Source organism: Artemia sp. Qi Xiang Cuo, chromosome 7 (genome assembly GCF_049724085.1).
Source record: "Artemia sp. Qi Xiang Cuo chromosome 7, ASM4972408v1, whole genome shotgun sequence".
Taxonomy (NCBI): Eukaryota; Metazoa; Arthropoda; class Branchiopoda; order Anostraca; family Artemiidae; genus Artemia; species Artemia sp. Qi Xiang Cuo.
Window position 1 is genome coordinate 29,557,489 of NC_142800.1, and position 12,391 is coordinate 29,569,879.

Genomic DNA, 12,391 nt, shown 5'->3' on the forward strand with positions numbered 1-12,391 from the left:
TAAACTAAACTAGATCTCTAACTAAAACTCTAAGCTAAGACTCTAATGTAAAACACCAAACTCTTAACTAAAACAAAACTAAACTAGAATTCTAACTGAAACTCAAAGGTAAAATACCAAACTCTTAACTAAAACTAAACTAAACTATAACACTAACAAAAACTCTAAGCTATGACTCTAAGCTAAAACTTTAAATTCTTAACTATAAGTAAACTAAACTAGAACTCTAACAAAAACTCTAAGCTAAGACTCTAAGCTAAAACTCTAAATTCTTAACTATAAGTAAACTAAAATAGAACTCTAACTAAAACTCCAAGCTAAGACTAAGAAAAAACTCTAAACTCTTAACTAAAACTAAACTAGAACTCTAACAAAAACTCTTAGCTAAGACTCTAAGCTAAAACTCGAAACTCTTAACTAAAGTTTAACAAAACTACAACTTTAATTAAAATTCTAAGCTATGACTCTAAGCTAAAACTCTAAATTCTTAACTGTAACTAAACTAATCTTCAACTCTAACTAAAACTCTAAGCTAAGACTCTAAGGTAAAACTCTAAACTCTTAACTAAAACTAAACTAAACTAGAACTCTAACAAAAACTATAAGCTAAGACTCTAAGATAAAACTCTAAACTCTTAACTAAAACTAAACTAAGCTATATCTCTAACTTAAACTCAAATTTAAAATACCAGACTTTTAACTAAAACTAAACAAAACTGGAACTGTAATAAAAACTCTAATCTACGACTTTAAGCTAAAACTTTAAATTCTTAACTATAGGTAAATTAAACAAGAACTCTAACTAAAACTCTAAGCTAAGACTCTAAGCTAACACTCTAAATTCTTAACTATAAGTAAACTAAACTAGAACTCTAACTAAAACTCTAAGCTAAGAATCTAAGAAAAAACTCTAAACTCTTAACTAAAACTAAACTAGAACTCTAACAAAAACTCTAAGCTAAGACTCTAAGCTAAAACTCGAAACTCTTAACTAAAACTTAACCAAACTACAACTTTAAGTAAAACTCTAAGCTATGACTCTAAGCTAAAACTCTAAATTCTTAACTACAAACTAAACTAAACTTCAACTCTAACTATAACTCTAAGCTAAGATTTTATGGTAAAACACTAAACTCTTAACTAAAACTAAACTAAACTAGAACTCTAACAAAAACTTTAAGCTAAGACTCTAAGCTAAAACTCTAAACTCTTAACTATTACTAAACTAATCTTCAACTCTAACTAAAACTCTAAACTAAGACTCTAAGCTAAAACTCTTAACTATAACTAAACTAAACTAGAACTTCAACAAAAATTGTTTCTAAGTCTAAAAAAACTCTAAACTCTTAAATATAACTAAACTAAACTTCAACTCTAACTAAAACTCTACGATAAGAATTTAATCTAAAACTTTAAACTCTTAACTAAAACTAAACTAAACTAGAACGTCACTAAAAAACTCTAAGTTTAAGACTCTAAGCTAAAAACTCTAAACTCTTAACTAAAACTAAACTAAACTAGAACTCTAACAAAAAACTCTAAGCTAAGACTCTAAGCTAAACAACTCTAAACTCTTAACTAAAACTAAACTAAACTAAAACTCTAAGCTAAGTCTCTAAGGTAAAACTCCAAACTCTTAACTATAACCAAACTAAACTAGAATTCTAACAAAAACTCTAAGCTAAGACTCTAAGCTAAAACTCTAAACTATTAACTATTACTAAACTAAACTTCAAATCTAACAAAAACTCTAAGCTAACACTCTAAGCTAAAACTCTAAACTCTTAACTAAAACTAAACTAAACTAGAGTTTCAACAAATAATATATTCTCAGAATAAAGTCTAAAAACCCTAAACTAAAATCTCTGAACTGAAACTACTATAAACTACAACTATCACTAAAACTCTAAACTAAGACTCTAAGTAAAAACTCTAAACTCTTAACTAAAACTAAACTAAATCTCTATCTAAAGCTTTCAGGTATTAAACTAAGGTACAACACAAAAGTCTTAACTATAACTAAACTAAACTAGAATTATAACTTAAACTCAAAGGTAAAACTCTAAACTCTTAACTAAAACTAAACTAAACTAGAACACTAACAAAAACTCTAAGCTATGACTCTAAGCTAACACTCTAAATTCTTAACTATAAGTAAACTAAACTAGAACTCTAACTAAAACTCTAAGCTAAGACTCTAAGAAAAAACTCTAAACTCTTAACTAAAACTAAACTAGAACTCTAACAAAAACTCTTAGCTAAGACTCTAAGCTAAAACTCGAAACTCTTAACTAAAGTTTAACAAAAATACAACTTTAAGTAAAATTCTAAGCTATGACTCTAAGCTAAAACTCTAAATTCTTAACTGTAACTAAACTAATCTTCAAGTCTAACTAAATCTCTAATCTAAGACTCTATTGTAAAACTCTAAACTATTAACTAAAACTAAACTAAACTTGAACTATAACTAAAACTCTAAGCTAAGACTCTAAGCTAAAAACTCTAAACTCTTAATTAAAACTAAACTAAACTAGAACTCTAACCAAAACTCTAAGCTAAGACTCTAAACTAAAACTCAAAACTCAAAACTATTACTAAACTAAACTTCAACCCTAACAAAAACTCTAAGTTAAGACTCTAAGGTAAAACTCTAAACTCTTAACTAAAACTAAACTAGGGCTTCAACAAAAACTCTAAGCTACAAACTCTAAACTCTTAACTAAAACTAAACTAAACTAGAACCCTAACTAAAACTCTAAGGTAAGACTCTAAGGTAAAACACCAAACTCTTAACTAAAACTAAACTAGAATTCTAACTGAAAGTCAAAGGTAAAACACCTAACTCTTAACTAAAACTAAACTAAACTATAACTCTAACAAAAACTCTAAGCTAAGACTCTAAGCTAAAATTCTAAAGTCTTAACTATAACTTAAGTAAACTATAACCTTAACTAAAACTCTAAGCTACGACTATAAGCTTAAACTCTAAATTCTTAACTATAACTAAACTTAATTAGAACTCTAACTGAAACTCTAAGCTAAGACTCTAAGGTAAAATTCTATACTCTTAACTAAAACTAAACAAAACTAGAACTCTAACAAAAACTCTAAGCTATGACTCTAAGCTAAAACTCGAAACTCTTAACTAAAACTTAACCAAACTACAATTTTAAGTAAAACTCTAAGCTATGACTCTAAGCTAAAACTCTAAATTCTTAACTGTAACTAAACTGAACTTCAACTCTAACTAAAACTCTAAGCTAAGACTCTATGCTAAAACTCTAAACTCTTAACTAAAACTAAACTAAACTAGAACTCTAACTAAAACTCTAAGCTAAGACTCTAAGCTAAAAACTCTAAACTCTTAATTAAAACTTAACTAAACTAGAACTCTAACAAAAACTCTAAGCTAAGACTCTAAGCTAAAAATTCTAAACTCTTAACTAAAACTAAACTAAACTTCATCTCTAACAAAAACTCTAAGCTAAGACTCTAAGCTAAAACTCTAAACTCTTAACTAAAACTAAACTAAACTAGAACTTCAACAAAAACTCAAAGCTAAGACTCTAAGCTAAAAACTCTAAACTCTTAACTAAAACTAAACTAAACTAGAACTCTAACAAAAACTCTAAGCTATGACTCTAAGGTAGAACTCAAAACTTTTAACTATAACTAAACTAAACTACAACTCTAACAAAAACTCTAAGCTAAGACTCTAAGCTAAAACTTGAAACTCTTAACTAAAACTAAACTAAACTAGAACTCTAACTAAAACTCTAAGCTAAGACTCTAAGCTAAAAACTCTAAACTCTTAACAAAAACTAAACTAAACTAGAACTCTAACAAAAACTCTAAGCTAAGAATCTAAGCTAAAAACTCTAAACTCTTAACTAAAAATAAACTAAACTAAAACTCTAAGCTAAGTCTCTAAGGTAAAACTACAAACTCTTAACTATAACTAAACTAAATTAGAACTCTAACAAAAACTCTAAGCTAAGACTCTAAGCTAAAACTCTAAACTCTTAACTAAAACAAAACTAGCCATTTTGTTCAACGTAGTTGAAGGTTCTGAAAATTAGGTCTTTGAGGATGACAGCCCCCTCACAGCCGTCAGAGCAAGGGTTTTAATCTATGCCCTGGGGCATATAAGGTTTTTATCGAAAGCGTTGTCATAAAAACTTGAAAAAGGGTTCATTCGAATGGAAATTCAAAGGACTAGTGCCCTTTTTAATCACTGAAAGTAATTTGAAGGCAACTAAACCCCCTCTCACGCCAAGCATTCCCCCAAACATTTTTGGGGACTTCCTATCGAATTATTTTTTCCCATACTAGGACACTTCGTATACAAGGAGTTGGCAAAGAAACTTTGAAAAGGGCTCATCCAAATGGAAATTGGAATGCCTAGTTCTCTTTTTAATAGTTGAAAGTGATTGGAAGGCAACTAACACCTCTTCCACGCCCACCATTTCCCCAAACACATCCAATCAAAATTTTGAGATAGCCATTTTGTTCAACGTAGTTCAAAGTTCTGGAAATTATATTTTCTAAAATATATTTGGGAGGATGACACAACCTACCCCCTATAGCCATCAGAACATGGGTTGAAAGTTATCCTCTGGGAGCATATATGGTTTTTATAGAAAGCGTCGTCGTAGAAACTTCAAAAAGGGCTCATTTGATTAGAAATTGAAATGTTTAATGCCCTTTTTAATAGTTGAAAGTGATTGGAAGGCAACTAGCATCCTTTCCACGCCCACCAATCCCCCAAAAACCCCATCCATCATTCCCCCAGCCCATTCCCCCAGCCCATCATTTAAGCAAATACATCCAATAAAAATTTTGAGATGGCCATTTTGTTCAAAGTAGTTGAAAGATCAGGAAATTGTGTCTTTGAGGATGAAACTCCCCCCACAGCTCTCAGGATAATGGTTTTAGGTTATGCCCTGGGGGCATATAAGGCTTTTATTGAAAGCATTGTCGTAAAAACTTGAAAAAGGGCTTATTTGATTGAAGATTGAAAGGGCTAGTGCCCTTTCTAATAATCAAAAGTAATTGGAGGGCAACTAACCCCCCTCTCACGCCGACCTTTTCCAGAAACACATCCAATCAAAATTTTTAGATAGCTATATTATTCAACGTAGTTAAAAGTCTTAGAAATTAAATCTTTGAGGATGATAACCTTCTCAGAGCCCTCAGGGCATCGGTTTTAAGTTAGTCCTTGGGGGCATATACGATTTTTGTAGAGAGCAATGTTGTAGAAACTTCAAAAAGGGCTTATTCGATTGAAATTAGAAGGGCTTGTGCCCTTTTTAATAGTCAAAAATAATAGGAGGATAACAAACACCCCTCTTACACCCACCTTTTTCCCAAACACATCCAGTCAAAATTTTGAGACAGCCATTTTTCGAAGTAGTTAAAAAGTCTGGAAATTATTTTTTTGAGGATGACCCTCCCCCCAGAGCCCTCAGGGAAGCGTTGTAAGTTACGCTCTGGGAGCAAATGAGTTTTTTTTTATAGAAAGCGTTGTCGTAGAAACTTGAAAAAGGGCTTATGCGATTGTAAATTGAAAGGGATAGTGCCCTTTTTACTAGTCGAAAGTGATTGGAAGATAAATAACCCCCTCTCAGGCCCACCATTTCCCCAAGAACATCCTATCAAAATTTTGAGATAGCTGTTTTGTTCAACGTAGTTGAAAGGTTTGGAAATTATGTCTTTGAGGATGATACTCCCCCGCAGCAATCAGGACTATATAAACCTTATAAGCCTCTTCCCTGAAAGGCTTATAAGGTTTTCATAGAAAGTGCTGTCGTAGAAACTTCAAAAAGGGCTCATTCGATTGGAAATTGAAAGTGCTAGTGCCCTTTTTAATAGTCGGAAGTGATTGGAGGGCAACTAACCTCCCTCTCATGCCCACAATTTCCCCAAACACATCCAATAAAAATTTTGAGATAGCCATTTTTTTCAACGTAGTTAATAGTTCTAGAAATTAGGTCTTCGAGGCCTACAATCCCCCTCACAGCCCTCAGGGCAAGAATTGTAAGTTATGCCCTGGGAGCATGTAAGGTTTTTATATAAAGTGTTGTCGTAGAAACTTCAAAAAGGCTTTTTCGATAGAAAATGAAAGGGCTAGTTCCTTTTTTAATTGTTGAAAGTGATTGGAGAGAAACTAACGCCCTTCTCACACCCACCATTTCCTCAAACACATACAATCAAAATTTTGAGATAGCCATTTTGTTCAACGTTGTTGAAAGTTTTGGAAAATATATCTTTGTGGGACTTCATATCGAATTTTTTTCCCATGCCAGAAAGCTTTTTATCAAAGGAGTTGGCGTAGAAACTTGGAAAAGGGCTCATTCAATTCGAAATTGGAATTGCTAGGGCCCTTTTTAATAGTCAAAAGTGATTGGAAGGCAACTAACACCCCTTCCACTCCCACCATTTCCCCAAACACATCCAATCAAAATTTTGAGATAGTCATTTTGTTTAGCGTAGTTCAAAGTTCTGGAAACTATATTTTTTAACATATTTTTCAGAGGGTGATACCCCCCATAGCCCTCAGGGCAAGGGTCGTAAGTTGTGCCCTGGGGCATATATGTTTTTTATAGAATGCGTTGTCGTAGAAACTTCAAAAAGGGCTCATTTGATTGGAAATTGAAATGGATAATGTCCTTTTTAGTAGTCGAAAGTGATTGGATGGCAACTAACACCCCTTCCACGCCCACCATTGATCCAGCATCCAATCAAAATTTTGAGATGGCCATTTTCTTAAAAGTAGTTGAAACGTCCGGAAACTACAATTTTCAGAATGACACTCCCCTCGCAGCTCTCAGGGTAAGGGTTGTAAGTTATACCCTTGGGGTATATAAGCTTTTATTGAAAATGTGTCGTAAAAACTTGAAAAAGGGGTCATTTGATTGGATATTGAAAGGGCTAAGTCCCTTTTTAATAGTCGAAAGTGATTGAAGGGCAACTAAACCCCCCTCTCACACCGAACTTTTCCACAAACACATCCAATCAAAATTTTTAGATAGCCATTTTTTTCAACGTAGTTAAATGTTTTAGAAATTAGGTTTTTGAGGATGATAACCTTCTCAGAGCCCTCAGGGCAAGGGTTGTAAGTTATGCCTTGGGGACATATAAGGTTTTTATAGATAGCAGTGTTGTAGAAACTTCAAAAAGGGCTCATTCGTTAGAAATTAGAAGGGCTTGGGCCCTTTTTAATAGTTGAAGGTGATTGGAGGATAACTAACACCTCACTCACATCCACCATTTCCCCAAACACATCCAGTCAAAATTTTGAGACAGCCATTTTGTTCGAAGTAGTTAAAAATTCTGGAAATTGTGTTTTGAGGATGAAACTCCCCCACTACCCTTGGGACAAGGGCTTGAAGTTATGCCCTGCGGGCATATGAGGTTTTTCTTATAGAAAGCGCTGTCGCAGAAAATTCAAAAAGGGGTCATTCGATTGGATATTGAAAGGGCGAGTGCCCTTTTTAATAGTCGAAAATGATTGAAGGGCAAATAGCCCCCCCCCGTTCCTTTTCCATAAACATATCCAATAAAAATTTTTAGATAGCCATTTTTTTTCAACGTAGTTAAAAGTTTTAGAAATTAGGTTTTTGAGGATGATAACCTTCTCAGAGCCCTCAGGGCAAGGGTTGTAAGTTATGCCTTGGGGACATATAAGGTTTTTATAGATAGCAGTGTTGTAGAAACTTCAAAAAGGGCTCATTCGATAGAAATTAGAAGGGCTTGAGCCCTTTTTAATAGTTGAAGGTGATTGGAGGATAACTAACACCTCACTCACATCCACCATTTCCCCAAACACATCCAGTCAAAATTTTGAGACAGCCATTTTGTTCGAAGTAGTTAAAAATTCTGGAAATTGTGTTTTTGAGGATGACACTCCCCCACTACCCTTGGGACAAGGGCTTTAAGTTATGCCCTGCGGGCATATGAGGTTTTTCTTATAGAAAGCGTTGTCGCAGAAAATTCAAAAAGGGGTCATTCGATTGGATATTGAAAGGGCAAGTGCCCTTTTTAATAGTCGAAAATGATTGAAGGGCAACTAACCCCCCCCCCCCCCTCTCCTTTTCCATAAACATATCCAACAAAAATTTTTAGATAGCCATTTTTTTCAACGTAGTTAAAAGTTTTAGAAATTAGGTCTTTGAGAATGATAACCTTCTCAGAGCCCTCAGGGCAAGGGTTGTAAGTTATGCCTTGGGGGCATATTAGGTTCTGATAGATAGCAGTATTGTATAAACTTCAAAAAGGGATCATTCGATTGAAATTGGAAGGGCTTGTGCCCTTTTTAATAGTCGAAAATGATCGGAGGATGACTAGCACCCCTCTCACACCCACCATTTCCCCAAACACATCCAGTCAAAATTGTGAGATAGCCATTTTGTTTGAAGTAGTTAAAAAGTCTGGAAATTACGTTTTTGAGACTGACACTCCCCCACCACCCTGAGGGGTAGGGTTGTGAGTTATGCCCTGCGGGCATATGAGGTTTTTTTTATAGAAAGCGTTGTCATAGAAACTTCAAAAAGGGCTCATTCGATTGTAAATTGAAAGGTCTAGTGCGCCTTTGAAGAGTCGAAAGTGATTGGAGGGCAAGTAGCCCCCCTCTTACGCCCACCATTTCCCCAAACGCATCCAATCAAAATTTTGAGACAGCTGTTTTGTTCAACGTAGTTGAAAGGTCCAAAAATTATGTCTTAGAGGATGACACTCCCCCATGCCTTCAGGACAAGGGTTGTAAGTTTTTCCCTGGGGGCTTATAAGGTTTTCATAGAAAGTGCTGTCGTAGAAACTTCAAAAAGGGCTCATTCAGTTGGAAATTGAAAGGGCTAGTGTCCTTTTTAATAGTCGAAAGTGATTGGAGGGCAAACTAACTCCCCTCTCACGCCCACCGTTTCCCCAAACACATCCAACCAAAATTTTGATAGTCATTTTGTTCAACGTAGTTAAAAGTTCTGGAAATTAGGTTTTTCAGGATGACGACCCCCTTCACAGCCCTCGGGGCAAGGGTTGTAAGTTATACCCTGGGAGCATATAGGGTTTTTATACAAAGTGTTGTCGTAGCAACTTCAAAGTGGCTCATTCAATGGGAAATTGAAAGGGATAGTGCCTTTTTTAACAGTTGAAAATGGTTGGAGAGAAACTAATGCCCTTTTCACGCCCACCATTTCCCCAAACACATATAATCAAAATTTTAAGATAGCTATTTTGTTCAACGTAGTTGATGGTTCTGGAAATTAGGTCTTTGAGGATAACAACCCACTCACAGCCCTCAGGGCAAGGGTTGTAATTTATGCCCTGGGGGCATATAAGGTTTTTATAGAAAGCGTTGTCATAAAAACTTGAAAAAGGGCTCATTCAATTGGAAATTCAAAGGGCTAGAGCCCTTTTTAATAGTTACAAGTAACTGTAAGGCAACAAGCCCCCCCTCACACGCCCAGAATTCCCCCAAACAGTTTTGGGGCTTCGTATTGAATAATTTTTTTTTCCCATACCAGGACACTTCGTATCAAAGGAGTTGTCGTAGAAACTTTGAAAAGGGCTCATTCGATTGGAAATTGAAATGGCTAGTGCAGTTTTTGATAGTTGAAAGAGATTGGAGAGAAACTAACACCCCTTCCACGCCCACCATTTCGCCAAACACATCGAATCAAAATTTTGAGAGAGCCATTTTGTTCAACGTATTTGAAAGTTCAGGAAATTATATTTTTTGGCATATTTTTGAGATGATGACAACCCCCCCCCCCCCCTGCCCCGAGAGCCCTCAAGGCAAGGGTTGTAAGTTATGCCCAGGGGGCATATATGGTTTTTTATAGAAAATGTTGTCGTAGAAACTTCAAAAAGGGCTTATTTGATTGCTCTGGGGGCATATAAGGTTTTTATTAAAAGCTTGGTCGTAGAAACTTGAAAAAGGGTTCATTCAATTGGAGATTGAAAGGGCTAGTGCTCTTTTCAATAGTCGAAAGTGATTGGAGGGCAACTAAACCCCACTCTGTTGCTGACCTTTTCCACAAACACATCAAATAAAAATTTTGAGCTAGCCATTCTGTTCAACGTAGTTAAAAGTTCTGGAAACTAGGTATTTGAGGATGACAACCCCTCTAACATCCCTCAGGGCAAGGGTTTTAAGTTATGCCCTGGGAGCATAAGATGTTTTTGTACAAAGTGTTGTGGTAGAAACTTAAAAAGGGCTTATTCGATTGGAAAATGAAAGGGCTAGTGCCTTTTTTAATAGTTGAAAGTGATTGGAGAGAAACTAACACCTTTCTGACGCCCACCATTTCCCCAAGCACATACAATCAAAAATTGAGATAGCCATTTTGTTCAACGTAGTTGGAAGTACAGGAAATTAGGTCTTTGAGGATCACTACCCCCTTACAGCCCTCAGGACAAGGCTTTTAATTTATGCCATGGGGGCATATAAGGTGTTTATAGAAAGTGTTGACGTAGAAACTCAAAAAGGGCTCATTTGATTGGAAATTAGAAGGGCTAGTGCCCTTTTATTAGTCGAAAGTGATTGGAAGGCTTGACATTTTTGTAGTAAGAGCGATGTGGGTACAATAATTTTTTTTTTTGTTTAGACGGGGGCACTTCGTATCGTAGGAGTTGTAGAAACCTCGAAAAGGGCTCATTCGATTGAAAATAGAAAGGGCTAGTGCCCTTTTTAATAGTTGAAAGGGAACTAATCCCCCTCCCACGCCCATCCTCCCATTTGCCCATTATGTTTAAAAACTAAATGTTGCTTTAACATTAAATCAAAATGCTCTGCGTTAACGCTAATTCCCAATAAGGCATTTCAGCAGTATCCCAAGAACGACAGGTTCCCTCGGTCCCCTCCCTTCTCTCCAAATGATCACCACTGTGTATTTGATATATTGGCTTCTCATAGGAAAGGGCGAATATTTTCTTTCAAGGGTACTCAGACATATTGAATGTACGGGCAAATATTCGTAAAGAACCCATCCCTTTGGAATTTTTTCTTTTTCCTTCTTTCTTTCCCTTAGAGAGCGTTTTTCCCTTTGATCTAAAACTATATGTATATTTATGCTAATCAATTTAGATGGATCACTTTAAACCTAAGAAATCTTATATATTTGGAATCAGCATGAAGTTACTTTCAAACTTTAGTTTTTAAAAATTTTTACTACCATTTCTTTCGGGGCTGCTTCTGCTCTTAAAATTTAACCAAATCAAAATAGCATAAGTGTATCCAAGCTATCAAACAAAGTAAACAGATTTTTTTGCGAATGGTATCATGTTTTCTATTTCAGGTCAACCAGAGGAGGTATGAAACTAAATTAAACGCTAATACTTGTGTCCAGATTTGTAAAAGGGTATATGTTTTTAAATATTGCTGAAAAATTTTCTCAGGCGTACAAATAGAAGGCCAAACTATAAAGTCTTAAAAACCCGAAAAAATTTAAACTATTATTTACTTTTTCCCTGAAAGACTATGTCAATATAAAACAAAAAGAAATTATTTAAAAAGGCTTTTCCACAAAATAAGTTTTTCAATGAAAAGTAAAGAGCTCTATTAAACCAAAAATGATTAAAAGTAAAATTAAATGATCTACCAAGCGTGAAACTACCACAAATCAGAATTGATAAATCAATGAAACCCAAAACGAACAGTAATTACAATAAATAACCGAGTCAAACTCAAAACGAGCAGAAATTAACATGAGTAGGGCTCAAATCCCCTATGCCTTCCCAAGGTAGAACATAATTTGCACTTCACTGAAAAAAATGCAAATGAATGTGCATTGTCAGTTTAATATGCATATACTGATATTTATTAATCAAAATGTTAATATTATTTGATTTATTAAAGCTATAAAGGTAAAAACATTTATATTTTTTCAGTCAAGTGCAAATTATGTTCTGGCCTTGGGAAGGCATAGGGGCTATTACTTTAGGCTGGTCTGTTTTCTATGAGCACTAAGTTCATATCTTTCTATAGAGTTTTCTCATATTGTTGCTGCAACTGTCCAAACAACAAGATAAGCACGAAGGAACAGAGCACGGTCCAGTTATCTTGAGATTAGCAAGTCAGGAACAGAGTACTTGAAGAACAGCTTTATCTTGCGTTGCTCTTCAATCTGGAATGATCTTCTTGAGGAAGTTATCCCACAGAGTTTCTTTATTAACCGTTTCAAAAGAATATTTAATGGCTATCTAAAAACCTCGATAAAAGACTAGCAGCAAACCAAATATTTAACTATATCTGTCGCCATGAATTTAGGAATAAAAATAAATAGAGTAAAGGCTATTCCGTGACAGCAAGCTTAATCTTAGAAATGGAAAAGACTGTAAGATACACGAAAACAATATTATTTCTTACTGTTGAGTGTCCATGGTTCAGTTTATG